The following is a 27602-nucleotide window of genomic DNA, read 5'->3' as shown; positions in this document are numbered from 1 at the left end:
AATATGTACTGTCATCAACTCTAAAATCCTTTGCCTCCTTGACTTATCATCACTTATCCCTTACCAAACCCCAGTTTTGGATTACTCCATAGGTTACTGTGGACTACTCATCTTCTTCTCATGTGCTACTGAAGGGAAGAAGTCATATAACTGTACTTACTGGGTGCAGTATAAACTTGTTATCTAACTTCTAGTGGGCCTAATTGCAAGGTCAATCTTTTTATTCCTCCCTAATTGACACCTTGTCTTACTTCCCTCAAAAGTGATTCCCAAACTTTATATATGCAATGCATATATTATGTAATATATGCAGATATATAATTTACTTTTTAATGTTCTTTCCTTTTTAAATTTTGAGTTCCATATTCTCTTCTCCCAACTTTTCCCTACCACCTGAGAAGGCAAACAATATGATATCAAGTATATCTGTGAAATCTTGCAAAACATACTTCCATATTAGTCATATTGTAAAAAAGAACAAAAATAAAGAAAGCAAGAAAATTATACTTTAATTTGTACTCAGGGTTCATCAGTTCTCTCTATGGAGGTGGATAGCATTTTTTTCCATCATGCGTCCTTTGGAATTGTCCTAGATCACTGTATTGATCAGAGTAGCCTAGTCTTTCACAGTTGATCATCATTACCACATTGTTGTTACTGTGCACAGTGATCTCCCTGTTCTGGCTTCACTTTGCCTCAGCTCATATGAATCTTGCTATGGGTTTTTTTTTTTTCTGAAACCATCTCCATGTTATATCTTATAGTATAATAGTGGAGACAGTAGGTGGCACAATGGATAGAGCACTGACCTGGAGTCAAGAGGACCTGAGTTCAAATCTCACCTCAGACACTTACTAGCTATGTGACCCTGGGCAAGTCACAACTCCAATGGCCTCAAAACATCTGGTGCCATCTCCAGTCATCTTGATCTATGTCTTGCCACTGGACCCAGATAGCTCTAGAGGAGAGAATGAGGTTGGTGACCTTGCACAGCCTTCCTCACTTAAATCCAATTCATTGCAAATCATGTCATCACCCTTGAGACAGGACAAACAACAACAATTGCACAATAGTAGCCCATCATTATCATATGCCACCACTTGTTCAGCCATTCCCCAATTGATAAGCATCTCCTCAACTTCCAATTCTTTGCCACCACAAAAAGAGCTGCTATAAATACATTTAGGTTCTTTTTCTTTGATCTCTTTGGGGTACAGACCTAGTAGTGGTATTTTTGGATCAAAGGTTATACATAGTTTTTATAGCCCTTTGGGCATAATTCCAGATTGTTCCCTAGAATAGTTGGATCAGTTCATTACTCTACCAGCAACTCATTAATATACCTATTTTCTCTCATCCTCTCCAGCGTTTGTAATTTCTGAAAATGTAAGGTGTTTAGTCATTTTTAGTCACGTCTGACCCCTTGTTACCTTTTTAGGATTTTTTGGCAAAGAGACTGAGTGGTTTGCCATTTCCTTCTCCAATTCATTTTATAGAGGAGGAAACCATGTAAACAAGGTTAAGTGACTTACCCAGAGTGACAGAGCTAGTAAGTATTTGAGGCTGGATTTGACCTCAGGTATTCCTGAGTCCAGGCCCCAGCACTCTATCATCTGCACCACATAATGCCTGTAAAATGGTACCTCAGAGTTATTTTAATTTTACTTTCTCTAATTAATAGTGATTCAGAGCATTTTTTCATATGACTATAGATATCTTTTGTTTTCTTCTGAAAACTGCTTGTTCATATCCTTTGACCATTTATCAACTGGGGAATGCCTCTTATTTTTATAAATTTGACAGTTCCCTATATATAAGAAATGAGGCCTTTATACAGAGAAATTTACAATAATTTTTTTATATTGCTTCATTGTCTATGATACCTTTTAGCAAAATGGAGTTTCTCTGATTATCTCTTTGTAAGGTCTACTTTTGCTTTTGCTTTGCTTGAGATCATACTCTCTACCTCTGCTTCCTTTATTTCAGCTGAAGCACAGTAAGTAGACGCTGCTAAAGCCCTTCATTTCAACTTTCTATGTTCTTTCTGTCCCCTAGTGTGTCTCTGTATTTAATATATTGTTCGATTGTGTTTCTAATTCATTCTATTATCTGCTTTTGTTCTATGGATTAGCTCATCCCATTCACATTCATAGTTATGAGTACTAACTGTGCATTTCCCTCCATCCCATTTTCCTGTGCCTCCTCAAAATTTGTTTTGCTTCTGACCACTGCTTCCCCTATTCCACCCTCCCTTTTATCATCCCCCCAATATCTCTTATCCCTCTCCCTCTACTATTTTCCTACTGGGTAAGAGAGATTTCTATACTCAACTGAGTATATTTCCTCTTTGAACCAATTCTGAATGAAATGAGGTTCAACCATTGCCTGCCATCCCCCCACCATTTCTTCCTCCACTATAAAAGCACCTCCTTATGTGAGAAATTTTGCGCCATTCTTTTTCTCCCTTTCCTCTTCTCTCAGAGCATATTGAGATCATGCCAACATAATCAACTCATACCTGTGCTCTCTTTCTATACAGACTTCTAATTTATCCTAATAATGATAAGTTCCCACATAGGAATGTAAATAATTTAACCCCATTGAGTCCCTTATGATTATTCTTTCATGTTTACCTTTTTATTCTTCTTTTGAGTCTTTTATTTTAATGTCATATTTTCTATTCAGCTCTGGTCTTTTCATCAGAAATGCTTGGAAGTGTATTTAATTAAATATCCATTTCCCCCTCGAAAGATATATACTCAGTTTTTCTGAGTAGGTTATTTTTGGTTGTAATCCTAGCTTCTTTACCCTCAAGTTCTCTTCTTGTTTAATGTGGTAGCTGCTAAATCTTATGTGATCATGACTGTTTCTTTTACAATATTTGTATTGTTTCTTTCTAGCTGCTTGCAATATTTCTCCTTGAATTGGGAGCTCTGGAAGTTGACTATAATATTCTTGGGAATTTTCATTTTGGGATCTCTTTCAGGAGATAATTGGTGAATTCTTCCAATTTCTATTTTACCCTCTGGATCTAGTATATTTGGGCAGTTTTCCCTTTGTAATTTCTTGAAATATGATGTCTAAACTCTTTTTTTTATTATGGCTTTTTGCTAGCTTAATAGTTCTTAAATGATCTCTTCTGGATCTGTTTTCCAGATCAGTTAGCTTTTTGATGAGATATTTTACATTTTTTCTATTTTTTTCATTCTTTTGACTTTATTTTTTATTTTATTTTTGAAGTCTCATGCAATCACTAGCTTCTATTTACCCAGTTCAAATTTTTAAGGAATATTTTCTTCAGAGAACTTTTGTACCTCTTCTTCCATTTGGCCAATTATGCTTTTAGGATTTCTTCAGTGAATTTCTCCAGTGAACTTTTGTACCTCTTTTTCCATTTGGCCAATTCTATTTTTAAGGTGATTTTCCATCAGTATTTTCTGTGCTTCTTTCACTAAGCTATTCATTCTCTTTTCATAATTTTTCTTGCATCATTCATTTATTTTCCCCATTTTTCTTCTACCACTCATCTCTTCCTTTAAATCTAGGATTTTTTTTTTTTGATAGTCATGGGTCCAATTAGCCTTTTTCTTAGAGGCTATGCTCATATATATTTTCACACTGTTGTCTTCTTTTGAGTTTATATCAAGGTCTTCCCTGCCACCATAGTAATTTTTTATGGTCAAGTTCTTTTTGTTTGTTTGCTCATTTTCCCAGCCTATTTCTTCACTATGAACTTTATGTTATAGTTGGGCTTTACTCACCTGCAGATGGGAAGACACTGCCAAGTTTCAGTCTTTTTGTGCTTCTTTTTGCAGAGGTAGTTCTGAACGATCTGCAAATTTTTGGTTCTCCTAAAGTGATATTATCCTGGAACAGATGTGGTTACTGTTCTCCTCATCTGTCCTTTGATCTTTACCCATGTAAGATCCCTGCTCCTCTGTAGCCACAAGTGAGAGTGTTCCTTTTGGCCCTGGAACTGTGACTATGACCCTTGTTCTCTTGTGACTGATAACAGGTGCTTCTCTCTGCACTGGAACTGTAACCTAGAACTGCTTATGGGCAGTTGAACACAGTGCCAGCAAAATGTTTCCTTTAATTTCTTTTGGACCAGTTGTCCAACCCCCTTCTAGTTTCTAGGCTGAGAGCACCTGAAGCTCCTGATGCTGTTGTCAGGGCAGCCTCTAACTGCCACAGCTCCTGCTGTGCTCTGGGCCTGCACCCACCCTGGTGTTACAGACCTCTCCTGTGGACCTCCTACATTATCCTAGGCTGGAAAAAAATCTCCCTCTGACCTTTTTGTTGGTCCTGTCACTCCAAAATTTGATTTTAGGCATCATTTTTTTTTTCTGGTGAGGCAATTGGGGTTAAGTGACTTGCCCAGGGTCACACAGCTAGTAAGTGTTAAGTGTCTGAGGCCGGACTTGAACTCGCTTCCTCCTGACTCCAAGGCCAGTGTTCTATCCACTGCACACCTAGCTGCCTTTAGGCATCATTTTAAGTTATTAAACTGTTTCTTTGACTAGTTATCCTCCAGACCTTGAATGCAATCCTTCCCTTCTGTGGCCCCACAGAATATTCTTTTTCTATCAGGATGTAACTGTAGCCCCACTTTCTACCTGAAGCTTTTGCTAATCCCCGTAACTGCTAGTTCCTTCTTTCCCTAACTACCTTGTCTTAATTTTATTTATTCTCTTGATTTTGTATAGTATTATTCATATATACTTGTTGTTTTCCCCATTAGGATGTCAGATCCTTGAGAGTGGAGATTGACATATAGTAGGAGTTTAATAAATGTTTGTTGATTGATATGGATTCCTTTGGGAAAGAAAATTCATTTTTATGTGACTTCACAATTTAATGGGGATCATATCGCTTGTCTTCTCAATGGGTCAGGGAGGACCTGGAGGGAGGGAAACTTTGGATCTCAAAATAATAATAATAATAATAAAATAATGTTAAAGAAAATAAGAGTTCACCATTTCCAAACTTAAAATAGGAGTATGTCTCCCATCCCTGGAGTGTGCCCCTCTTTTCACCTTGGCCCCTTACCATCCTTTACTTTCTTGAAAGATTATCTGGGGACAGCTAGGTGGCACAGTGGATAAAGCACTGGCCCTGGGTTCAGGAGGACCTGAGTTCAAATCCAGTCTCAGATACTTGACACTTACTAGCTGTGTGACCCTGGGCAAGTCACTTAACCCCAATTGTCCTGCAACAACAACAACAACAACAACAACAACAACAACAACAACAAAAGATTATCTGAAGTACTACCTTCCATGGAAGAACTTTCCTGATTCCCCCAGCTGCTACTAATACTGCCCGCCCCCCACCAAATGACCTTGCATCTGCTTTATTATCTATTTTTTATTTGTTTATTAGTGTTTATGTTGTTTCTCCTGATAGAGTGTAAGCTTGTTCAGGTCAGGAATTTGTGTCCCCAGAACCTAGGACATCACTGGGACTTTGTAGACACTTAATAAATGTTCACTTGCTGGTTGCTATTGATGTTGGAAGAGACCTCATTGATCATCTAATTCCATCTGCTATCTTCTGATTTTTTTATTTGTATCCCCAGCACTTAGCATAGTGTTTAGCATATCATAAACACCTAATTAATGCCCATTCATTCATTCATTCATTCATTCATTCATTCATTCATTCTTTCATTCATTCATTCCACAGAAATCCTCCCCATAGTATGTTTTTTAAAATCTGAAAGTGAAGCCCTGACTGAGCAGGACCAGAACACTTTTTTTGGTTGTTTTTGTTTTTTTGGTTTTGTTTTGTTTTGTTGCAGGGCAATGAGGGTTAAGTGACTTGCCCAGGGTCACACAGCTAGTAAGTGGCAAGTGTCTGAGACCAGATTTGAACTCAGGTCCTTCTGAATCCAGGGCCAGTACTTTATCCACTGCTCCACCTAGCTACCCCCCCTGCCCCCCGTAGTATGTTTAACAGTCTCTGCTTGCATATTTCCAGTGATAGGAAACTCACTCTTTCACCAAATAGCCTGTTCCTTTTTTTTGGGGGGGGGTGGGGGGGTGGGAGGGGGAGAAGGGGAATAGGCTACATTGTTAACAAGGCTGAGTCAAAATCCATCTCCTTATAACTTCCATCGATTGATTCTTGTTCTCTGTCCTGGAACCAAACAGACCAAGTATAATTTCTCTTCCATGTGACAGCTATTCAGATAGGTGAAGACACTCATACTTCCCTCACCCAAATCTTCTCTTGTCCAGGTAAAACATTCAATCACTCCTTGTCCTCACCATCCATGTCACATGTTATTCTCCTCTGAATGTACTCAAATTTGCCAATGCACTTGTTGTTTTTTGTTTGTTTTTTATTTTTTGGAGGGGCAAGGAGGGTTAAGTGACTTGCCCAGGGTCACACAGCTAGTAAGTGGCAAGTGTCTGAAGCCAGATTTGAACTCAGGCCCTCCTGAATCCAGGGCCAGTGCTTTTATCCACTGGGCCACCTAGCTGACCCCAATGCGCGTCTTAAAATGTGGATCCATAACTGAACATAATGCTACAGAAGTGGCCTGATCCATGAAGAAGCAAAGGAAAGTGCCTTGCCCCAAGTCATATACCTAGTCAGTACCAGTACAAGAGTTCGAACCCAGGTCTCCTGATGGCAGTCCAACATTCTTTTCACCAAGGCTGCCTATCTTGGATAGAATTCCAACCTTCACGATCACTTACCACAGCCTCTGGGTGTTGGGTCACATTGAGGGGAATCAAAGGGTGATGTTGGTGCTAGTGACATAGTATTATATGATTACATCAGACCTGAGAATACACAGTTGATTACAATCCAGAGATGAGATGTAAGTGGAGAGAGCGCTTGATTTGGAATCTGCTGACCTGGACTTAAGCCCATGTTCTGCCAGTTGCTGGTTATATAACTGAGCAAATCATTCCCTCTCTCTGAGCCTCAGTTTCCCCATTTGCAAAATGGAGACAATACTTTGCCTGCCTACCTCACGGGGCTATTGTGAAGAAAGTGCTGCATAAATCTTAGAGCAGTATTAAAATATGATCCATCATTATCATTGCTGCATATGGAATTCGATCAGCAAGGACTAACTCTCTGACTCTGCTGAATTGTCATTGTTACCAGCTTGTTTTTAATTTATTTGTTGTTATATTATTTTGAGATGAAGGTATTTCAAGGTCAGTGGAGGAAGATATGAAAGCTGATACACTGTCTAGGGGAGAGTGGCACCCTAATCAAATTTGAGCAAAGACGTGATAAAAATTAACCTTCATTTGAATATCTAAACAAATGTGGCATTTGGGAGTTTAAAGCCGCCCTTGTCAGGTCATGGGAGAGAGAAGCACCTAGTGATTTATCTGCTAGGTCTTTTTTAGTGCAGGAAAACTTTATCCTAAAAGGTTTTTTACACTTGAATAAGTGCTAAATAATAATAATAAGTGGAGCTGGAAACAAACTATTGCTATCTGAAGGGTGTCAACAGAGCCAAGATAAAGAACGGAGAGTTCTTCAAGGGAGTCTGGGTGTGACAAAGTCTGTGCTGATGAATGCTGACATCCCGAATAAAATCACTACATGCCTTCACCTAGGTCAAGAAACGACATTGTTTCTCTGAGCCCCAGTGACAGTGAGGTGACAGAGATTAATAGCTTGGTATTGACTGAGCAACTTCTAGTTCCTTATCTTTGGCAAGTCAAGGCTGTGTCCAAGAACTGAAAGTATTATTAGACTTATAATTGCAAAGACATTTAAAGGGTTTCCCCTTAAGGGACTATGAAATCCAATAAACCTTTCACAGAACCTCAAGCATTCAAGAGTAAACCTCTCGGCTCGGAGACAAGTGCGCTCTGAGCCAGAGCAGGGGGTGGGGGTGGGGGGACCTTGAAGCCTCCAACATCGAGTAATGTTTGATTTATGAAGTTGGTTTTGAATTTGTATCAGTTGTTTTATTAAAAATATATGAAAGGATGTTTTAAATATGAGCGAGTGCTGTTCACTTTTGTCTCCAGCAAGCAGTTTGCTGACTTGGGCTTGGCCATCTTTCCTACCCCGTCAATGAGATTCATGAGGTTTTCGGAGCACTGAAGCTGGGCGGCTAATTTGCAGGGTTAATTCAGTTTGACTGGGATTAAATCTCAATTTCGCACTGAGGTTTCAGAATGAAGGTTGAGGGTCTGGATAAAGACAGAGTGAATGTTCTGTCTCTATGTGTATGTGTGTGTATGAATGCTTCTATTTTCCATTTGTAAGCGGACGACCAAAGCACATACTGATTACTCAGCATTCTCTACCTGATTTACTTATTAAGTGACAGTGCAAAGAAAAACAACCTTCCCAAAGACGGCTCTGGCTTAGTCATAGCTCACATTTCTAGAGCGCATTAAGGCTTACAAAATGCTTTGCTTATAGGAGGCACCTCTTTGAGGTAGTTGGTTCGAGGATTGTTATCCCCATTTTGCAGATGAAGAGACTGAGGCTCAGTGAGATTATTCAGAGTCACAACATAAATATCTAAATTAGGATATGAACCTAGGTCACCTGACTACAACTCTAATCTCTTTTCTATTCTACCACGATGCCTATCACTTTACAATGCTGCCCCAGTTCCAGGACTATTTTTGTGGGTAACAGTCTGAGATGGGGTTTGGGGGCAGGGGAATTCTTGTTTTTGTTATTGTTTTGTTTTTAGGACATCTGGATAGGTTGCTACAGAGGTCAGAGTAGACCTCTTCTGGTTACTAATCCATGCATAAGGAAATGTTATAGAGTTCTTTTAAAGAACTGGGGCTGTGGTTCCTAGATAAAAGGGGGGCATTAGTTCTATTTTTCACTTGTACTTATGCTGTATCACTTCAAAGATATCTAATTTCATGGGTGTGTGTATTCCCTCTATTGATGCAAAATCTGACCGTTTTTATTTTAGGAGACAGTCTTCATGAGTTGCTAGAACCAAAGAAACTTATCACCTGGTGGATGGCCCCTCCTTAGCTGGACTTATTATGCAACTCCAGGCACACATCTTTTATTGGGACAATAGGTGGAGCCTTTCCAACTTGGAAAGTTCTATCAGAGTTTGCCCTCTGCTGGTATGACCTCTAGGAACTCAGGGTCGCCTCAGTACCACTTTGAGTTATTGGATCCTTCTATGTTTAAATATGTCTGGGAATTTACACAATGATAAGTAAGCGATAGAATCAATAGTACATTAGAAATGGAAGAGATTTGCTTACTCCTACTCAGTTTCATTTTATAGAAACTGAGGCTCAGGGAAGGAACATGACTTCTCCAAGCTCACACATTTTATTAGTGATGGATGCAGGTCTAGGCCCCATGTCTTCATTCTCCTAACTCTTTCTACTGTTTTTTCCTTTGTTGTCAAATATAATGCAATAGATCCATCATCAGTGGGATCTGTTTCCTTAATTGCTTCTCTAGCAGCACTCACCTCTCCAGACCTTACCTTTAAAATGGGGTGGTTGGGCCAGATGATCCCTTCCAGCTCTTAATCCAATCTCTCTCTCTCCCTCCCTCTCTCTCTCTCTCTGTCTCTCTTTTTGCTGGGCAATGGAAGTTAAGTGATTTGCCCAGGGTCACACACTAGCAAGTGTCAAGTGTCTGAAATCGGATTTGAACTCAGGTCCTCCTGAATCCAGGGCCAGTGCTTTATCCACTGCGCCACCTAGCTGCCTCCAATGATACTCTTGGTAAAACTCATTCGGGTTGTTTGACTGGATCTGGTAGGTATAAGGGGTATAGTATAATGTGTATGGCTGTGTAGTTAAGTGGAGGGGAGAGGGAGAGGCTAAATCTCCACCTCCCTAAATGGGATCTACAACGTTGACCTCTTTAGTAGAATTCCATGCAGATCCCACTGGCCTCTGGCTTTTGCAATTCCAGACTTAAGAAGGATATCTTTCTCTTTTACCCCACCTCCATTATTTCCTCATCTTGTGTCTTCATTGGGCTGGGCTGGTCAAAGCCTTAATATTTCCCTGCTGAACTGCCTCTCTGCTGTTTCTCCTTCTAATTTTTCTCATTTTAAGCCTTTAAGGCTTTAGGCATTTTCTACTCTTCTGAAATGTCTAAAGACTGGGCAGCCCTCTTCCCTTTGGCAGAGTGCAGATTCCTCAGAGGAGTTGATAAGGAAACAAGCCCTTTCTTGGCATGTAGGGACCTTGCCAAGCTTCATTAATCCCAGCCTTATTAAACTTGAACTTTAGGCAGTCAGTAGAGCAAGCCTCTGACTGTTGGCTGGAGTATTTTGGGATTCTGTAATTTTCTAAATCTTTGATTCTTCTTCCCTGTCTGTCTGCACTCAGCTTCAGGGTCATTCATGCAGCAGGGTGATATTTGTTCCTTTGATTTTCAGGGGTTGATCTCTCCTATTCTGCTATATTGAATCAATAGGGACTGGTCTATTGTGAAGTTTGTTTGAAAGGTTAGCCTTCAATAATTCTGTCTTGGCTTTCGTTTTTTCATCTTCATTTGATTAAACTTGAGCAGCAGAAATTCTTGCTTCCTTTGGGGTTTGGGGACCTGGGAGAACTGGGGAATGGAAGAGGGTCTATAGTTGTAATTTCACTTAGGAGAGGTCTGGTACCCTCCAGGGTACAGTGTATATTTAATAGTTTGAAGGAGAAAAGTAACATTTTTTAGGAGGACAAAGATTAAAGGGTGGAGGGATTATAACAAATAATTTATGGTTAATGAGTAGACCATAAGATCATAGATTTAGAGCTGAGATGGACTTTGCAGGTTATTAAATTAAATCCCTCATTTTACAGATGACAAAATTGAGACCCAAAGAGTCTGTGACTTGCCCAAGGTCATATAAGTATTAAGTAGCAGAACCCAGATCCAAAATCAGCTCTGGTACATTTTTAATTCTTCCACCACTTTTCAATGTGACTTCTTACTCATTATCTAATTTGACCTTCACAGTAACCTTGTGAAATAGATATCAAAATGCAAAAATAATCCTTCTGATGTATAACTTTGCTTATGGTACTCACCCTGATCAATATTGTCAATGTTTCCCTTGAATAAAGTTCCTCTGCCTAGCATTTAAGGGTTTCTATGATATGGTTCCTATCAGACAATGTTATGAATTATAGTCACCTATATTTTTATATTATTCCCTGTTAGGTCACAAATCAGTAGGGAACATGGCTTATCTATGTTTTGCATTTCTCCTAAAACCCAGAATAGGTTTTGTGCTTAGTAAATGTTTGTTGAAAGAATCCCAGTTTTACAGATAAGGAAACTGAGGCATGGAAAGGTTGGACAACTCATCCAAGTCTGCAAACTTAATAAGAGATAGAGCTGTGGCTATAACAGGTTTCCTGAAGACTAATCCAGGATTTTTAAAAATTCAATGTGTGATCTGTAACATCCTTCAAATAAAGCCAGAACAAGGCATGTATTTGCTCTAATGTAAGTATTTAAAATTGCACCCATGTTCCCTGGAGGCTTTGAGTCTTTAATGTATCACATACAATTTGACTTAGAGGATCAAGAGCTAGTGGTGGGTTACGGTTAGGTGAATGGTTGGAGAATATTAATTCCAACTCCTCTCCAGCCTTTCCACAGCATCACTCCCCTTGACCTGAGATCTCTACTACTAGAGTTACTCCTTGGGACTCCACAAGAAAGTCAAGAATGTTGCCTCCAGAAGAATTCTTTTAAAGGGCACTTGGTTTGCCTGGGAACTCAGGAAAAAAATATCTTTTGCCACCTTCATTAGCACATCAGTATTTCTTAGTTGGGCATCTAGGTAGCACAATGGATAGAGTGCTGGGCCTGGAGTAGTCAGGAAGACTTCTTCTTTTTCTTCTTCTTCTTCTTCTTCTTCTTCTTCTTCTTCTTCTTCTTCTTCTCTTCTTCTTCTTCTTCTTCTTCTTCTTCTTCTTCTTCTTCTTCTTCTTCTTCTTCGAGGCAATTGGGGTAAAGTGACTTGCCCAGGGTCACACAGCTAGTAAGTGTTAAGTGTCTGAGGCTGGATTTGAACTTAGGTTCTCCTGAATCCAGGGCTGGTGCTCTATCCACTGTGCCATCTAGCTGCCCCAGGAAGACATCTTCTTAAGCTCAAATCTGGCCTTAGACACTTAGGTAGCTGTGTTCCCCGGGGCAAGTCACTTAACTCTCTTTGTCTCAGTTTCCTCATCCATCAAATGAGCAGGAGAAGGAACTGGCAAACCATTCTAGTGTCTTTGCCAAGAAAACCCCAAACGGGGTCATGGAGACTTGGACACGACTAAAACAGGATGACAACAACAACATTCATTAGTTGATTGACTAGACGGCCGGACCTTTAGAAAGCTGACATAGATGGTCCTGTGGGGGTAAGATTGAGATGGGGAACGAGGTGCTGTGATTCTGTGGAGTATAAAGGGGCAGGCATAGGAGACCCCAGAGCTAGGGGGAACTTTGTTCACTATAATTAATATCTGATGCATTCAAGGAAAAAGTGCTGAATATGGCACAGTGTAAATAGAAAAAGGCATTTTGCTTCAGATTTAGAGTTGAAAGACATAGAGTTGTGGAGAAGGAAATAGATTTGAAATCAAGGGACCTGGCTTTCCTCCTGACTCCACCACTTATCGGGGCAAACTTGGCCAAGTCACATCTTCTCTGAGTCTCAGTTTTCTCATCTGTAAAAATGAAGGAGCTGGATATGATGGTCCCTTCCAGACTTCAATCTTGATACTGTCATCCTGAGACTGAGTTTCAGATCCCAGCTCTGCCACTAACTACTAGACCATGAACAATCCATGATGTTCTGAGCCTCAGTTTGGTTGACTAGATTCTTTCTTTCTTTCTTTCTTTCTTTCTTTCTTTCTTTCTTTCTTTCTTTCTTTCTTTCTTTCTTTCTTTCTTTCTTTCTTTCTTTCTTTCTTTCTTTCTTTCTTTCTTTTTCTTTTTCTTTTTCTTTTTTTTTGAAGGGCAATGGGGGTTAAGGGACTTGCCCTGGGTCACACAGCTAGCAAGTGTCAAGTGTCTGAGGCTGGATTTGAACTCAGGTCCTCCTGAATCCAGGGCTGGTGCTTTATCCACTGTGCCACCTCGCTGCCCTGACTAGATTATTTCTAAGGGCCCTTCCAGCTATAAACCCAGTAACTCGGAGTCTTAAACAGGAGACAGCATTTAGGTGAGGGAGCCTCAAATGCAGATGTGAAGCAACTATTGATTTCATTTGAGACAGGAAGCCAGTGCTACCTCATTGCCTTCCAAGACCCCAAAGCCCTCAAAAGAGTTCTTCCAAGAACAAAAATTTAATTGTTTATTCTCAAAAATCTCCCCCCCTCTATTTTATATATTCCTGAATACCCCTTATGACCTGAATTGTTGTCCTCATGGCCCCATCTTCACCTGGTGGAGGGGGAGGCCTTGGGAATAAATGCTGGGATGGAGCATTTTGGAAGCCCTGATTTATGAAAGCCTAGAATAGCTTTGTGATACTAAAATGAAAAAAAGTATTTGTGCTTCCCTAGGGAGTAATGATTTAGCGATATTCCCCTAGGAAAATTAGCGTCTGTGTACAACTGTTCAGCTCTTCTTTCCTGCCTCCTGAGAGATAATTATTCATTTGTAGTTTATTAGCTAATTATGCATGGGCATAAGGAGTATGAATCACTTCATTTCATTGATAGCAATTAACTAGAGCTTGTTGGAGCCCTTTCAGTTGGGGCTCTTGGTATGTTTAGACAACACAGACCCAGTTAAGGTGTAGAAAATTCCCAGCATGTACCCTTAGTCAGCAGGAAGGAAAGAAAGCTTCTTGTCTTCTAGTAGGTTATTGATTTGTTTCCCATTTTCACTCAGGGAATGGAGCTTAACCCTGTAGCAGGAAGGATGGTAGGTAGAGCATCTTAATCATTAACACTTCCAGGCTGTGGGAGGCAATAAAAGTTAGTCATAGGAAGGAAGGAAACAATTATTAAGTACCTACTATGTGCCAGGCACTTACACGCTTTACAAATATTTTCTCACTTGATCCTCATAACAACTCTGGGAGGTATGTGCTGTTATTATCACTATCTTACAATTGAAGAAACTGAGGCAGCCAGAGGTTAAGTGACTTGCCCAGGGTCACACAGCTAGTAAATGGCTGGGCTAGAATTGAACTCAGTCTTTCTGAAAGCAGGCTCAATCAAGTGTGCCATCTACCTGTCTCTAATATTCTTTGAATTGCTCTTTTATTTTTTCCTAAGAACTCTTACCTCTTATTATTTCATTTGATTTTTTTATAGTCCTGAGACAAATTAGAACAGGGGTAATTAGAATGTAGCTCATTTAAAATGTAAGCCCTTTGAAGGGAGGGTTTATTCTTGTCTTTCTTTGTATCTCCAGTGTTGATTTGAACACATAGTAGGCCTTCAAAAATTTTTGTGATTGGTTGATTGATAATTCTGATGATTTGAACTATGGGTTGAGTGTGAGGCATAATAGATGAAGAGCCTTGCCCCAGGTTACTTACTACTTGGTTCCAAATGATGATTCATGTGATTGTACATATATAACCTATATCAGATTGCTTGCTGTCTAGGAAGGGGGGAAGGAGGGGAGGGAGGGGAGGGAGGGAGAAAGATTTGAAACTAGAAATCTTATAGAAACAAATGTTGAAAATTATCTCTACATGTAACTAATAATAATAATAAATAATAATAATTAAAAAAAAACAAAGAAGAAAGTAAAACCCATGGTTGATTCATCCAGATGAGGCTGGAAAGGCTGGAAATGATGTCATGCACCTGGAAGATCTAGGTATTAGCCTGGGTTCCACTACAGATTTGCTTCATGATCCAACACCTAGTCCAAAATGCTTTCCATTGTATGTTATTGCTTATCACCCCATAATCTATTCATCATATACTAGTTGCCATTTAGCTTTTCCTGGCCTCAGTTCCCTCATCAATAAAATGGGATTAAAAATGCCTTAAGGGCCAGAAGTAAGTGGGCTTGACCAGATTCAATTCAGTAAAGACTGATTTAACTCCCCCCTGGGTGCTAAGTAATGTCCTTGGTGTTGGGAGAAACATAAAATTAAGTTACACACACTCTCTTCCTTCATGGAGTTTATAGTCTAGTATGGAAATAAAACAGAAACACAGGTAACTATAGTGCATAGTACTGCTTGATAAATACATTAGAACTTTAAAAAACTGAGGCCTGAGGGAAGGGTTCATTAGTAATTGGGGAAAAGTCATTTCTGGTCAGAGCAATCTCCATGGAGGAAGAGGAGGATGTATCTGAGAGGAGTATTATAGGTTTAGTAAAAATTTAAGATAAAAAGAAGGAAAACCAAAGCATAGAGGGACAAAACATGGGTTAATTCTCAAAAGTTAGGGTGCCATCTTTACCTCAAATGCCAGGCAAAGTAATTTGAATTTTACTCAGTGGACAGTTGGAAACCGCTGAGGATTTTTGACAGAGGAGCGAGATGTTCCAATGATCTCTTTTTTGTTTGTTTGTTTTTTATTTTTGAGGGGCAATGGGGGTTAAGTGACTTGCCCAGGGTCACACAGCTAGTAAGTGTCAAGTATCTGAGGCCAGATTTGAACTCAGGCCCTCCTGAATCCATGGCCAGTGCTTTATCCACTGGCCGCCTAGCTGCCCCACCCCCACCCCCACCCCAATGATCTCTTGAAGAGTAGGGCGTGCATTTTTTTGGAGGGGTTGTTTACAGATTAAACATTGGCACCAACCAGGATCATTTTCCAGTAGAAGATATTACATCTGGAACACATACAGAACTATTTAATTCCCCTGGTAAACTATCATTGCAAATGATGTTGCATTTCTAGCCAATGAAGACCCTATTTAGTAACCCCTCAAACAGCTAAGATACATCATTTAACCTCCCTAGGCTTCACTTTCCTCAGCTATATGATCAGGGGATCAGATTAGATGTCCTCTGAGATCTTTTCCAACTCTAAATGAATGATTATATTATCTTACTAGGACAGCTTATTTTCAGCACTCCAAAAACTGTTTTACTGAATCACATTTGCCCCAGAAGCAAGAATGGTGACAAAGGAATGTGAGAGGGTAGACACTGGGATAGAGATGCTATAGCAGCAGGATCACATGATTGCAAGGGATGGTTGACCTAGGGACAGGTAAAGGAGCCCACACATAGGTCATCAGAGGCATGCAAAGTATATGCCTGGCAAATTAGACAACTAACTTGGGAAAGACTACCCTCCCCAACAATTGGTGCCTTAGGACAGAGCTCTGATCACCATGACCTAGTTAAACTTCTCTCCTTCCAGGTCTAAGAGCTATGGCTCTTGAATTCTATGACTCTTAGTCACATCAGCTGCTGGATGTAGTTGCTGTCTTAGAAATGAAGATCTTGCTCATCACTTCCAATACCACTTCATCAGTCCCTCAAGTCGGCTTCTATTTCTTAGTTAAGAGAGATTTTAATAAAGTGATGGCAGGTGAATGAGTTTTGAAGTGTCATCTGATTTCTACTCTTTGGGGCCCTAGGGGAACCACAACCTTGTTTAACTCAATTCATAACATTGTTAATCCAACCAGAAATCTACAGAAGACATGTGTCTTCAAATGTGACTCCCCCTGCTTCTCCAAGTGTCTTCAAATCATAGAATTTTTGAGATGGAAGACGCTTTAGAGGTTATCTTATATGATAGCTTCTCACCCCCATACTTTGGCTACATGGCTTTGACTTCCGGATTTAAGGTAGGATGGCATAATGTAAACAGTAATGATAATAATAGCTGGCATTAATATGGTACAATGAAGTTAGCAAAGTGCTTTACATAGGTTAACTCATATGGTCCTCACAAGAACCCTGAGAGGGAACTGCTAGTCTCCCGATTATATAGATGAGAAAACCAAGACTGAAAAGTTAAATGACCTGTGTAAGGTCACGTAGCTCATAAGTGAACTTAAACAGGCTTTGAAGTGAGGTCTTGACTTCAAGGAGTCAGGAGATCTGGATTCTAGTTCCAGTTCTTCTACCTGAACAGAGAATTTTAACTTCTCTTGAGCTTTCCTCTCACCCCTCTACAAAAAAGGATACAGGAAGCCTTTTGCTACTTACCTTGTAAGGTAGGTGAAAGACATAAGTTATGTGCAATTCAATTCAGTTTCACTAGCACTTATTAAATGCCAACCAAGTACCCAGGCCCCCTGAGATACAAAGGCATGTTGTTGTGATCTCAAGGAACTCATATCCTGCTGCAAGTAGGATGGTGGTGGGAACATAGATATGTAAATGTAAAATATGTAAAAAAAATAAACATGCAATCATTTAGATGGGCACAAAGAACCCATAGAATTAGTAAAGTCCTCTTGTAGGAGATAGTAATTGAGTCAAGTCTTGAAGGGAGTAGAAGATTCTGGGTCTGGCACATGGAAGGAGAGCATAAGGTGTGGAGGTTTATCTAGCCATTTGCAAACATTTTCTCATTTGATCTTCAAGACAACCCCTTGAGGGAGGTATACAGGTAAGATGATGAAGATGATGTTCAGTCATTTCTTCAGTCATATCTGACTCTTTGTGACTACATTTGGGTTTTCTTGGCAAAGATACTAAAGTGGTTTGTCATTTCCTTTTCCAGCTCATTTTACAGATGAGGAAACTGAGGCAAACAGAGTTAAGTGACTTGCCCAGGATCACACAGCTAATACGTGTCTGAGACCAGATTTGAATTTAGGAAGAAGAGTCTTCCTGACTTCAGGCCAGGGACTATCTATTCACTATCACCTACTTGCCCTACTATAGATTATAACCTCTCTTTTGCAGATAAGGGGACTGAAATTCTAAGGAAGGCTAAGTGAATTGCCTAGGTTTCACAGTAAGCAGAATCCTAAACCCAGCTCTCCTGATTCTATTTATCACATTCTAACTATTACACCACACTGCCCCAATAAGGAAAACACTTTGTGAATTGTAAAGTGCTAATCGGTGTGGGGGATTTCCCCATGGCACTAGACCATCTCCACTACCCTCCCACCCCACCCCCACAACCTCAGCCAATGGATGGATTGGGGGGCGGGGGAACATGTCTATAACCACCACAATATAATCCCCCTAGGCCAGCTGGAAGCTGTAGTCATAGATCAAGGTCATGAAGGGCTCCATCTAAACAAGGGGACTGGGCTTTCCAGTGATGAGTTCTTTAATGAATTCATCCCTACTCTTGGCTGCTACTAACCTCCCCTCCCTAGCCTGCGACTCTTGCTTTTCCATTGTACCATGCAGCTTTCATCTCTGGAGCGGAGGGAAGCAGCTTACAATATCGCTGATGCCCCCACGATTCAGTGCCTCGGATCAAAGACAGGTTCACGTGCAGACACAGATTGACTCTGGCGGTACCTCATTACTGTGGACCCCTAGTCTATGGAAGAAGGCTTGGGCTAAGGATGGAGAGCAAGCCTCAGCTGCCAGGCAATCCTGCCTTGCTGGGACAAGCAATGTAATCTCCCCCCAACGCCAAGCTAAGCAATGACCTCTCGGCTCCACAAATCAGTCTCTGGCCTCAGGATGCCAGTCCCTTTGATTTCAGATAGCTATACTCTCCAACTATGCAGATTGGATGGTTTCAATCCCATATTTCAGGGTCCCTAGGAATGGAGATCTAACAAGTTTCCATGGTCTCCTGCTCCAATATTTAATTGCCTTTAGCATCAGGGAGTTCTCCCTGGGAGTTAAATGAAATTTCCCTTGCCTGCTCCTTCCTCACAGCTCTATCATCCTTCATTGTAAGTGAAGTCACATTTTTAAGTTTCACCAACATCATGAGACTGTGTTGACTTAAGAGCCTGAAAGTACAGGTAGGGACTATGGGATTTGAAAGAAGATAGAGTTCTCTCTTTCCTCCTGTTTCCTCCAAAGAAGGGCTATCAATGATACAATTTTAATGTATTATTCCTGCCAACTAGGAGCTAAGCTCTACTGTTTCTAGTTGATGACTAATGGCTATTTTGGTTTTTTTTGTGTGTGATATGATTACCAGGAGTTAGGGGGTCATTCTGTTGCCTGGATTAAATTAAGGTTCAGTCTGAACAAAGTTAATGTTCAGTTTGTGTCCTGGGTACCCTAACTTCTCAGCGCTCCCACGGCTGGCTGGCTGGCTGGTGGGCTGCACCACCCCACTGGCAAACTTGGCTCCAAGGTCTTCATGGTTACAACTCTAAGTCTGCTGGGGATCGCCTCTGGCACCCTAAAACTGAGGACAAACAACACAGAACAGAAACAAAAACTTCCATGCCCATTGATCTGGAGCTGGTTAAGAAAGAGGGAAGTCAGAGAAGGTAAATCCCTCCCCTCTCACCAGTCAGTTCATGGCATCCATGCAGGACACAGCAGGTAGAAGTCCCTGAAAAGAAGCCCAGCCAAAAGAGAGAGTCACTGCTTCAGTCTCACCAGTTTTAAAGATGTGTGTAGCAGTTTTGGACTTGGATCTAGTAGCATGCTCTTAGAGGAATGAAGGTACACCATGGAGCCTAATCTCCTTCCTCTCCACAGAGACTGAGGTGATACAAGTGGGAAGGAGGAGGATGACCAGACCTTGGAAAGTCAATATTCCTTTGTAAAAGCTCCATGGTTACACGACCTTGGGCAAATCACTTGTCCCAAACAACTCTCTAAGATGAATGAATGAATACACTCAGTCTGTCTGGGGATAGGCCTTAATTAGTACACTGGATCAGGGTTCAGTCTGGGTTCAGGGTCAGGGCTCAGTCTGGGTCCAAGGTCAGGAGGGTTCTGTCTATACTTAACATCATGGGCATACACTTAAAAGAGGGGCAGCAATGTGCAGTGGCCATGGTGTTAGATTTAGAATCTGGCTTCTGACACGTACTGGCTGTGTGATTCTGGTAATACTTACGCAGAACCTTGATTTCCTAATCTATAAAATAGAAAGCAAAGTAAAATGCCTACTTTGATGTGTTGTTGTGAAGGTCAAAAGAAATTTTACATGCAATATACAAGGTGTGTATGTATGTATTTGTGTATGTGTGTGTTGCAAGGGCCGTCTTCTACATGTAACATGGGGGTATCATTTTGCGGCGTGAAAGGAGACAGAGTAGATATCTCTAGCCTCTTCTCCTCCCACCTTTCTGCAAGGGTGACTTTAATTCCACACCAGGACAGGAAGCAGGAAGTGGAGGCGGAGGCTTGGCCACTCTGCTCTCCTCAGTGGGGAAAGAGAGGGGACTGGGCTAGGATTACATCCATCTGTTCCCTTAAATATTATTAGTCAAGGGGACATGTTTTCAGGGCAGGGTCAAGCGAAACTTGGTTTTTGTTCATTAATTGGGGAAAAGGAGGACCCATACTTTATAGCCACAGCTTGACCTTTTCCCCACCAAATACAAGTTCCACAATGAACACCCATAGTAAGTAGCTACGAAAGTAATTGATCCGAGTCCATATCCAGAAGAGAAAATATACATAGGAGAATATGCACCAGTGAAGGAGTTCTCCTAATGCCAGTGAGATAAATCAGCTGAGCTGAGAGAGAGAGAGAGAGAGAGAGAGAGACAGAGACAGAGACAGAGAGACAGAGACAGACAGATATAGAGAGACAGAGACAGACAGAGACAGACAGACAGACACAGAGAGAGACACAGAGAGACAGACAGAGACAGACAGATAGAGACAGAGTTTCAGATGTTACCCAAGGAGATGTTCCCTGCAATCTCTCATATAGAAGCTAGGGATATGGGCATCATGTAGAATGCCAGCTCCTCTCATTCCAACTTCTTCCCAGAATCCTTTCCCTCAGCACCTTAAGTGGGGTTGTCACCATCCATTATCTCTCTCAAAGCTGGAATCCAGAAGTACCTAAAGTAACTGCAGGACCAGAAGAGACTCAGAACTTGAAGAAGGAGGAGCTCTCTTTTCTCTTACTTAACAAATCAGCCCCATCTCTCATGCAAGAGTAGGGTACTGATCTCCACTATTGAGGAGAGAATCCCATACCAATGGGCTTTGGGACTGGACTTACATTCCTCCCCTGTGCCAAACTCTTTGCAGTCCTTTGCAAAGCTCAGCTGGGACATACCCCAAACCTGTAACTATGCGGCATAAATACAAACATCAGCACTTTAAAACAACAAGGATGCTTTTCCTGGCATCCCACATAACCAACCTTCAGTACTGAGATAAAACAAATGTATATCAACAGTATATGAAGTAGACATGGCACTATACAGAGCATTACCTGGAAGGATACAACAGTGACAACATGTCTAATAACATGTAACATGTACATCGTGTGCACATTTCAAAAGTATGTGCATATCCATAATGCACAGCAATCAATTAAAAACAATAAGCATGTTTACCTAACAAAGAAAAGCTAGCTAGCTGCAACAATAACACCATCAACAGTCCTTTGCATAAAATACAACTTAATTATAAGTAGCAGTGTATATACAAAACAATTAACAATCAGGCATTGCTATAGCTTGAACATAGCACAAAACAGCAAAGTAAGCTAACATCCTCAAAATGCAGTAATTCGACAATAAACCTATGCAATACACAAGACATTTTTTTTTACATGGGTCATCTCTAGGATTATTGCCTAGATACATGGATAACTATATCTTCAGGTGTCTTTATGATACTGTAACGATTGGAATGATGCCACCTGCTGGAGACTTACTGTAGGAAAGCTCTGCCATGAGGAGAAGGCCTTTGAGGGCAAGCCATGTGGCTTTTCTTTGGCATCAGGAAGTGATGTTTGCTTATGGGAGGAAGAGGGGGCGAGGCTGGTTCTCTCTCTTGCTCTTTCGTCAGGACTCTGGTGGAGAGTGGAGCTAAAAATGAGCTCTCCCTTTGATAGATGAATTTAGGCCTTTCTCTTTCTTTTCACCAAATTCTTGTTCTCCTTAATCAATGCTTAAAAGTCTAACTCTTGCTAAAGCTTATAATTTTTTGGTGACCACTCATTAGATATTTTAGACAGACTAGCTAGAATTTTAGCCTCTTACAATACCATAACTTAATCTAATGATTTGTCTAATAGGCTTAGTTCTCTTGTTAGTGATTGATCTCTCTGTTCCTGTGCCAAAGCTAGTAGTTATTATGGGCCGATCATCAGGACCATTAAAGACTTGTGTGTCTATAATTGGAATGGCAGCCATGCCAGACTGGCTATTAGTATGTTCTTGCATTGTTGATTGAATCTATGCTCAAGAAGTCTCTGTAACAGTTTTGGGCTGGGAAGGAGTTGCCTCTGGGTTCACTTCTCTTGCCCTGTGAAAATACACAGGTTCCTTCACTGCATGCATTGCTTTCCATGCCCATATCTGGGTCAGAAAATCTTTGATAGCTGGTAAACAGTCTCTTTTCTTTTTTCTAGGTGAGTACTGATCTGTTCTCTTCACCTGCTCGTTAGAAAGTCCAACTAACTCTTCTATTGGTGATAGGTGGTTGCAGTCCTGAGAAGGCATGCTCCATTCTCTGAAGCCATTTTGCAAATGGGAAAGTTGCCCAGTCTCTCAATCCCTTTTTTTTGAGTTAGCTTTCCATAGGTCAGCTAACTTGTGCTTCCCTTGAATGTCAGCATTTCTTGATAGAATTCTCTCTTTGTTGAAGGTCTTGGCACTGTTTTCTGGTATCATAATGTTTGTGTCTTTTGGTTTTTTTTTGTTTCTGTCATTGATCTTCTGAGCTGAAGCTGTGGCTAGCTGCTAGGCATCGCTCAGTTTCTCCTTCAATTGAGACATGTTCCGAATATCAGGAGAAGGTACTAAAAAAGTCAATAGGCAGATGTGGCTCTCACCCAAATATGAGCAACTGTGGTGTAAAGCGTATAGATGAAACTTTTTTTTTTTTTTTTTTTGCAGGACAGTGAGGGTTAAGTGACTTGCCCAGGGTCACACAGCTAGCGTCAAGTGTCTGAGGCTGGATTTGAACTCAGGTCCTCCTGAATCCAGGCCTGGTGCTTTATCCACTTCACTACCTAGCTGCCCCCTATAGATGAAACTTTGATCTTGACCATTAAAGAGAGAGCACCATACCAATGCGTTTTGGGACTAGTGTATGCATGCATGTATATGTGTATATGTATGAATGCAAATAAAGAAAATTAATGAATAAATATATATATATATATTTACTTGCAGGCATATATGTATGTGTATATATATGTGTATGTGTATATGTATATGTAGTGTGTATGTGTGTGTGTGTGTGTGTGTGTGTATACCACACACATACCTAACTGATACAGTAAATAGAACTCTGGGTCTTGAGTCAGGAAGACTTGAGTTTAAATCTGACCTCAGACCACTGTGTGATTTTGGGCAAGTCACTTAACACAGTGCTTACCATAGTAGATGCTATATAAATGCCACCTAATAATTATAACAATAACAATAACAACTATACAAAGATCTTTGGAACATCCTGTATAAGTATGTCTAATATATGCACTATGTATAACACACATATACATGCATATATATGCATACATATACTGGGTATTTCAAAAGTCTTTAACCCATTCTTTCCCCTGTTCTCAATGAGTTTATTATCTAATGGTCACTGGTAATTTTTAAAGGTTTTATTTCTTTTCAGTTATGTCTGACTCAAAACTTTTTTACTGTTAATTTATGGAATAAAACAAGCATTTCCATAACATAGAACAACAAAAAAGATGATTGCACATGAAACTGCAAAATCTATTATGTACAACTTGCTATTAAAGCTTACAACTGCACTAAGAATTTTGGAATAGACTGTGTGCACACACATATATGTATGTGTATATTTATACATGCAAGTGTGCACACATATATATGTGTATATTTGTACATGTAAGTGCACACACATACGTTTATATATACACACACTTTGCAAACCTTAAAGCACTACATAATTGTCAGCTGTTAATATTATTAGAATGAACCCTAAGTCAGAGAAGACAGCATGGTGTAGTTGATATAGCACTGGACCTGGAGTCAGAAGTTGGGTTCAGGTTCTTGTTTTGATGATTAACAGGGAATGTACAAGTCATTTAATCATTAACTTCATTTTTTAAAATGCAGATAATTCTATTAAGCTACCTACCTAGCATCATTGATTTAGAGCTAGAAGGAAGCTTAAAGGTCATTTAGCCCAAACCCCTCATTTTACTGGTGAGGAAACTGAGGCCTACAGAGAGGAAGTGACTTGCTCAAGGTCATATAAGCAGTAAATACCACAGCCAGTATTAGAACCTAGATCTCCTGACTATTCTTTCTGCCGTGTGAATAATAAAGGGCTATAGAAATGTGAATCATTATTGACCACTAGCCAGGTCTACGGTTGGGACTGGGCTAGGGGTCAGTCTGTGGCCACAGGTCCTCTCTACTCCCTCTTAATGCTTGCCTCTTGCCTAGGCATCCATCCAGTGGCACCCTCCAACAGGATTTTTGTTTCAGAGCATCAAGAATTGCAGAGCATAAGTGCTAGACAGGTCTGTAGATCTTCTCATTTTATACGGAAACATTAGTGTGTAATTGGTATTTCTATGGCCATTAAACATTTGAAAACATTTTATACATCTGATCTCATTTGAGCCTCACAGCCTCCTTGGGAGGCCTGGTCATGTTTTACCAGTTTTGCAACTGAGACAACCGAGATTCAGGGAAGCTAATTGACTTGCTGAAGCTCATACAGCTAGTAAGTATCAGAGGATGAATGTGAACCCAGGTCTTCCTGAACCCTAGTTCAGTGTTCTATCCTTTACTTCACACTGCCTCTCATTTTACTGATAAAGAAACTGAGGTTCCTAGTGCCCAGTATCATACATCAAATGGATCATGGGAGAGTCAGGACTTTGATGGTGGTGGTGGTAGTGGTGGTGGTGGTGGTGGTGGTGAGAATAATAACTGGAATTTATAGAGCACTTTAAGGCTCACAAAGCATTTTGCATTTATTATTATCCCATTTGATCAACCCCACCCCAAGAACTGTCAGTTTTATACTACAGACTATATAATTTCCACTTTATGGATGTGGGAAAAGTCAATGCTGCATTCTTTCCATTGTATGATACCCTTTTTGAGATATTCTGAGAATTATTTAAATGGGCCTGTAGAGAATTAATCTGGGACAGAAGGATCCGAACAGAAATTGTTGAAAATTCTCATTGTCATGATATCAATGCTGAAATAAACTATTCTAATGGATTAGCTGATGATGGCTGATGATCACTTCATACACTTTCTAAGCACCCCCCCCCCCATTTGAACAGGGGGACCTTCCAGCTGTAACAAAAGAAAACTGTGGTGGCAGAATTGAGGGAAGACATTTTTTGATGGTGGTTGGGTGGGCTTCCTAGCATCCTTCATGTCACATCACCTAGGAGAGACTGTGTTGTGCTGAACAGGGTATCTGTCAGGAGACCTGAATTTGAGTCCCAGTTCTGGCATGACCTTGCTGTGTGACCCTAGGCAGCTGGGTCTCCTTTGCAGAATGAAAGGGTGAGATTGGATGATTTCTATGATTCCTTTTTTGTCTAACATTTTATAGTTTCTCTTCTGGCTGAGTGAGTCCAGATCCAGAGAGGCTTCTCAAATAGAATCTGGGCTTTAGAGCACCTCTGTCTGTTGCCCTTGGAAATGCCTTCCAGGCTGCTGTTCCTCACATGCCATGTTCATTTTCATTTTAGTATTAGGCAGAGGCCCCCAAATTGCATTTCCTTCCTGTTTGTCTTCTAGTTCACTGCTTATTCTTGTTCCTTCCCTCCAGCTATAGCAAAACTAGATGCAGCCACAGGCTACAGGCGAATGGTCCCTGTGGCCACCCTGGCTCAACAGTTATTTCTGCTACAGCCTGAAGGGCCTTTCCTCCAAATAGCTGGCTTTCCTTTATGCTAAAAGCATCAAGGTGTACAAGAAAGAGAGGTGGTCCTGAAAGTCAAGAAAATTTGGGTTCAAATTCTACCTCTGACATACCCTGGTAGGGAAGTCTCTTAGCTTTTCTTTCTTTCTTTCTTTTTTTTTTTGCTGGGCAATGAGGGTTAAGTAACTTGCCCAGAGTCACACAGCTAGTAAGTATCAAGTGTCTGAGGCTAGATTTGAACTCAGGTTCTCCTGAATCCAGGGCCAGTGCTTTATCCACTACACCACCTAGCTGCTCCCATGCCATTTAGCTTTTCAATGATTCCTTCCCCAACCCTCTCCCCCAGGGAATGGGCAGCTTGGTGGTGCAATGGATAAAGCACTAGGCTTGGAATTTCCCAATCTGGCCTCAGACGCTTACTAGCTGTGTGATCCTGGGCAAGTCATTTAACCCTTTTTGCCTCAGTTTCCTCATCTGTAAAATGAGCTGGAGAAGGAAATGACAAACCACTTCAGTATCTTTGCCCAAAAAACTCCCTCAAATGGGGTCTCAAAGACATGACTGAAATGATTGAAAAACAACAACAAACCCCCCGGGGAACTCTTAAAGACTGTAGGTTGCAAAGTAGATGCTGGTCTTCTGATCTACATTGGCAGAAGATACCCCTCTCTGGAGGTTCCCTGCACCAATGAAATTACAGAACTGAGCAAAAAGACCTAACAAAACACCCCCCCCCACCACCACCAAAAAACAAACAAACCCTAGAGATGACCATAACATCACTGCAATTTCATTTGCACAGTAGACTTGGGCTAATGGGACTGACATGTTGTGAATGGCACCACACCTTAGGAAGGACAGTGACAGATTAGAGAATGTCCAGAGGAGGGTAAGCAATAAGATGAGGGGAGAGAAGACCAAGCCATAAGAGGAATGGATGAAGAGATTGGGGATATTTAGCTGAGAGAAGAGAAAACTGAGGAAGGTGCTGAGAGCTGCCTCCAGCCATTTGTAGGGCTGTCATAAGGAAGAAGGATTCGATTTGTTCTGCTTGGTCCCTTTGGGAAGAACCAGGAGGAGCTGAGTGACAGCCACAGAGAGGCCGATGTGGGCTTCTTGTAAGTTCGAGTTTTCTAACAACTAGATTAAAATAAGGACTGGGCCTGTGATTTAATTGCTTTAGGGAATTTCTTGATGAAGAAACTCCCTGCACCTGTGCAGGTTGGCTTTTTCTCTGCAACAGATATCCTGTGAGAGTTGACCAAACATCAGAGCTTCAATGTCCTGCCCAAGGTTACACAGCCAGTGGGTATCAGGGGCAGCACTTGAACCCAGGTCTTTCAGCCTCTCAGGCCACTTCTCAGTTGTTGTTGTTCAGTCATTCAGTTGTGTCAGACTCTTGGTGACCCAGTGGACCACAGCAAGCCCATACTGTCCATAGGGATTTCTTGGTAGAGATACTGGAGTGGTTTGCCATTTCCTTTTCCAGCTCATTTTACAGATGAGGAACTGAGGCAAACAGGATTAGGCGACTTGTCCAGGTTCACACAGCTAGGAAGTGTCCAAGGTCAGATTTGAATTTAGGTCTTCCTGACTCTAGGCCTATCCACTGTACCACCCAGCTGCCTCCTACTTCTCCTTGTCCAGGTTCACACAGCTAGGAAGTGTCCAAGGTCAGATTTGAATTTAGGTCTTCCTGACTCTAGGCCTATCCACTGTACCACCCAGCTGCCTCCTACTTCTCCTTGTCCAGGTTCACACAGCTAGGAAGTGTCCAAGGTCAGATTTG

Source organism: Dromiciops gliroides, chromosome 2 (assembly GCF_019393635.1).
Source record: "Dromiciops gliroides isolate mDroGli1 chromosome 2, mDroGli1.pri, whole genome shotgun sequence".
Taxonomy (NCBI): Eukaryota; Metazoa; Chordata; class Mammalia; order Microbiotheria; family Microbiotheriidae; genus Dromiciops; species Dromiciops gliroides.
The sequence above is the reverse complement of the archived record's forward strand: the minus strand, read 5'-3'. Positions refer to the sequence as shown.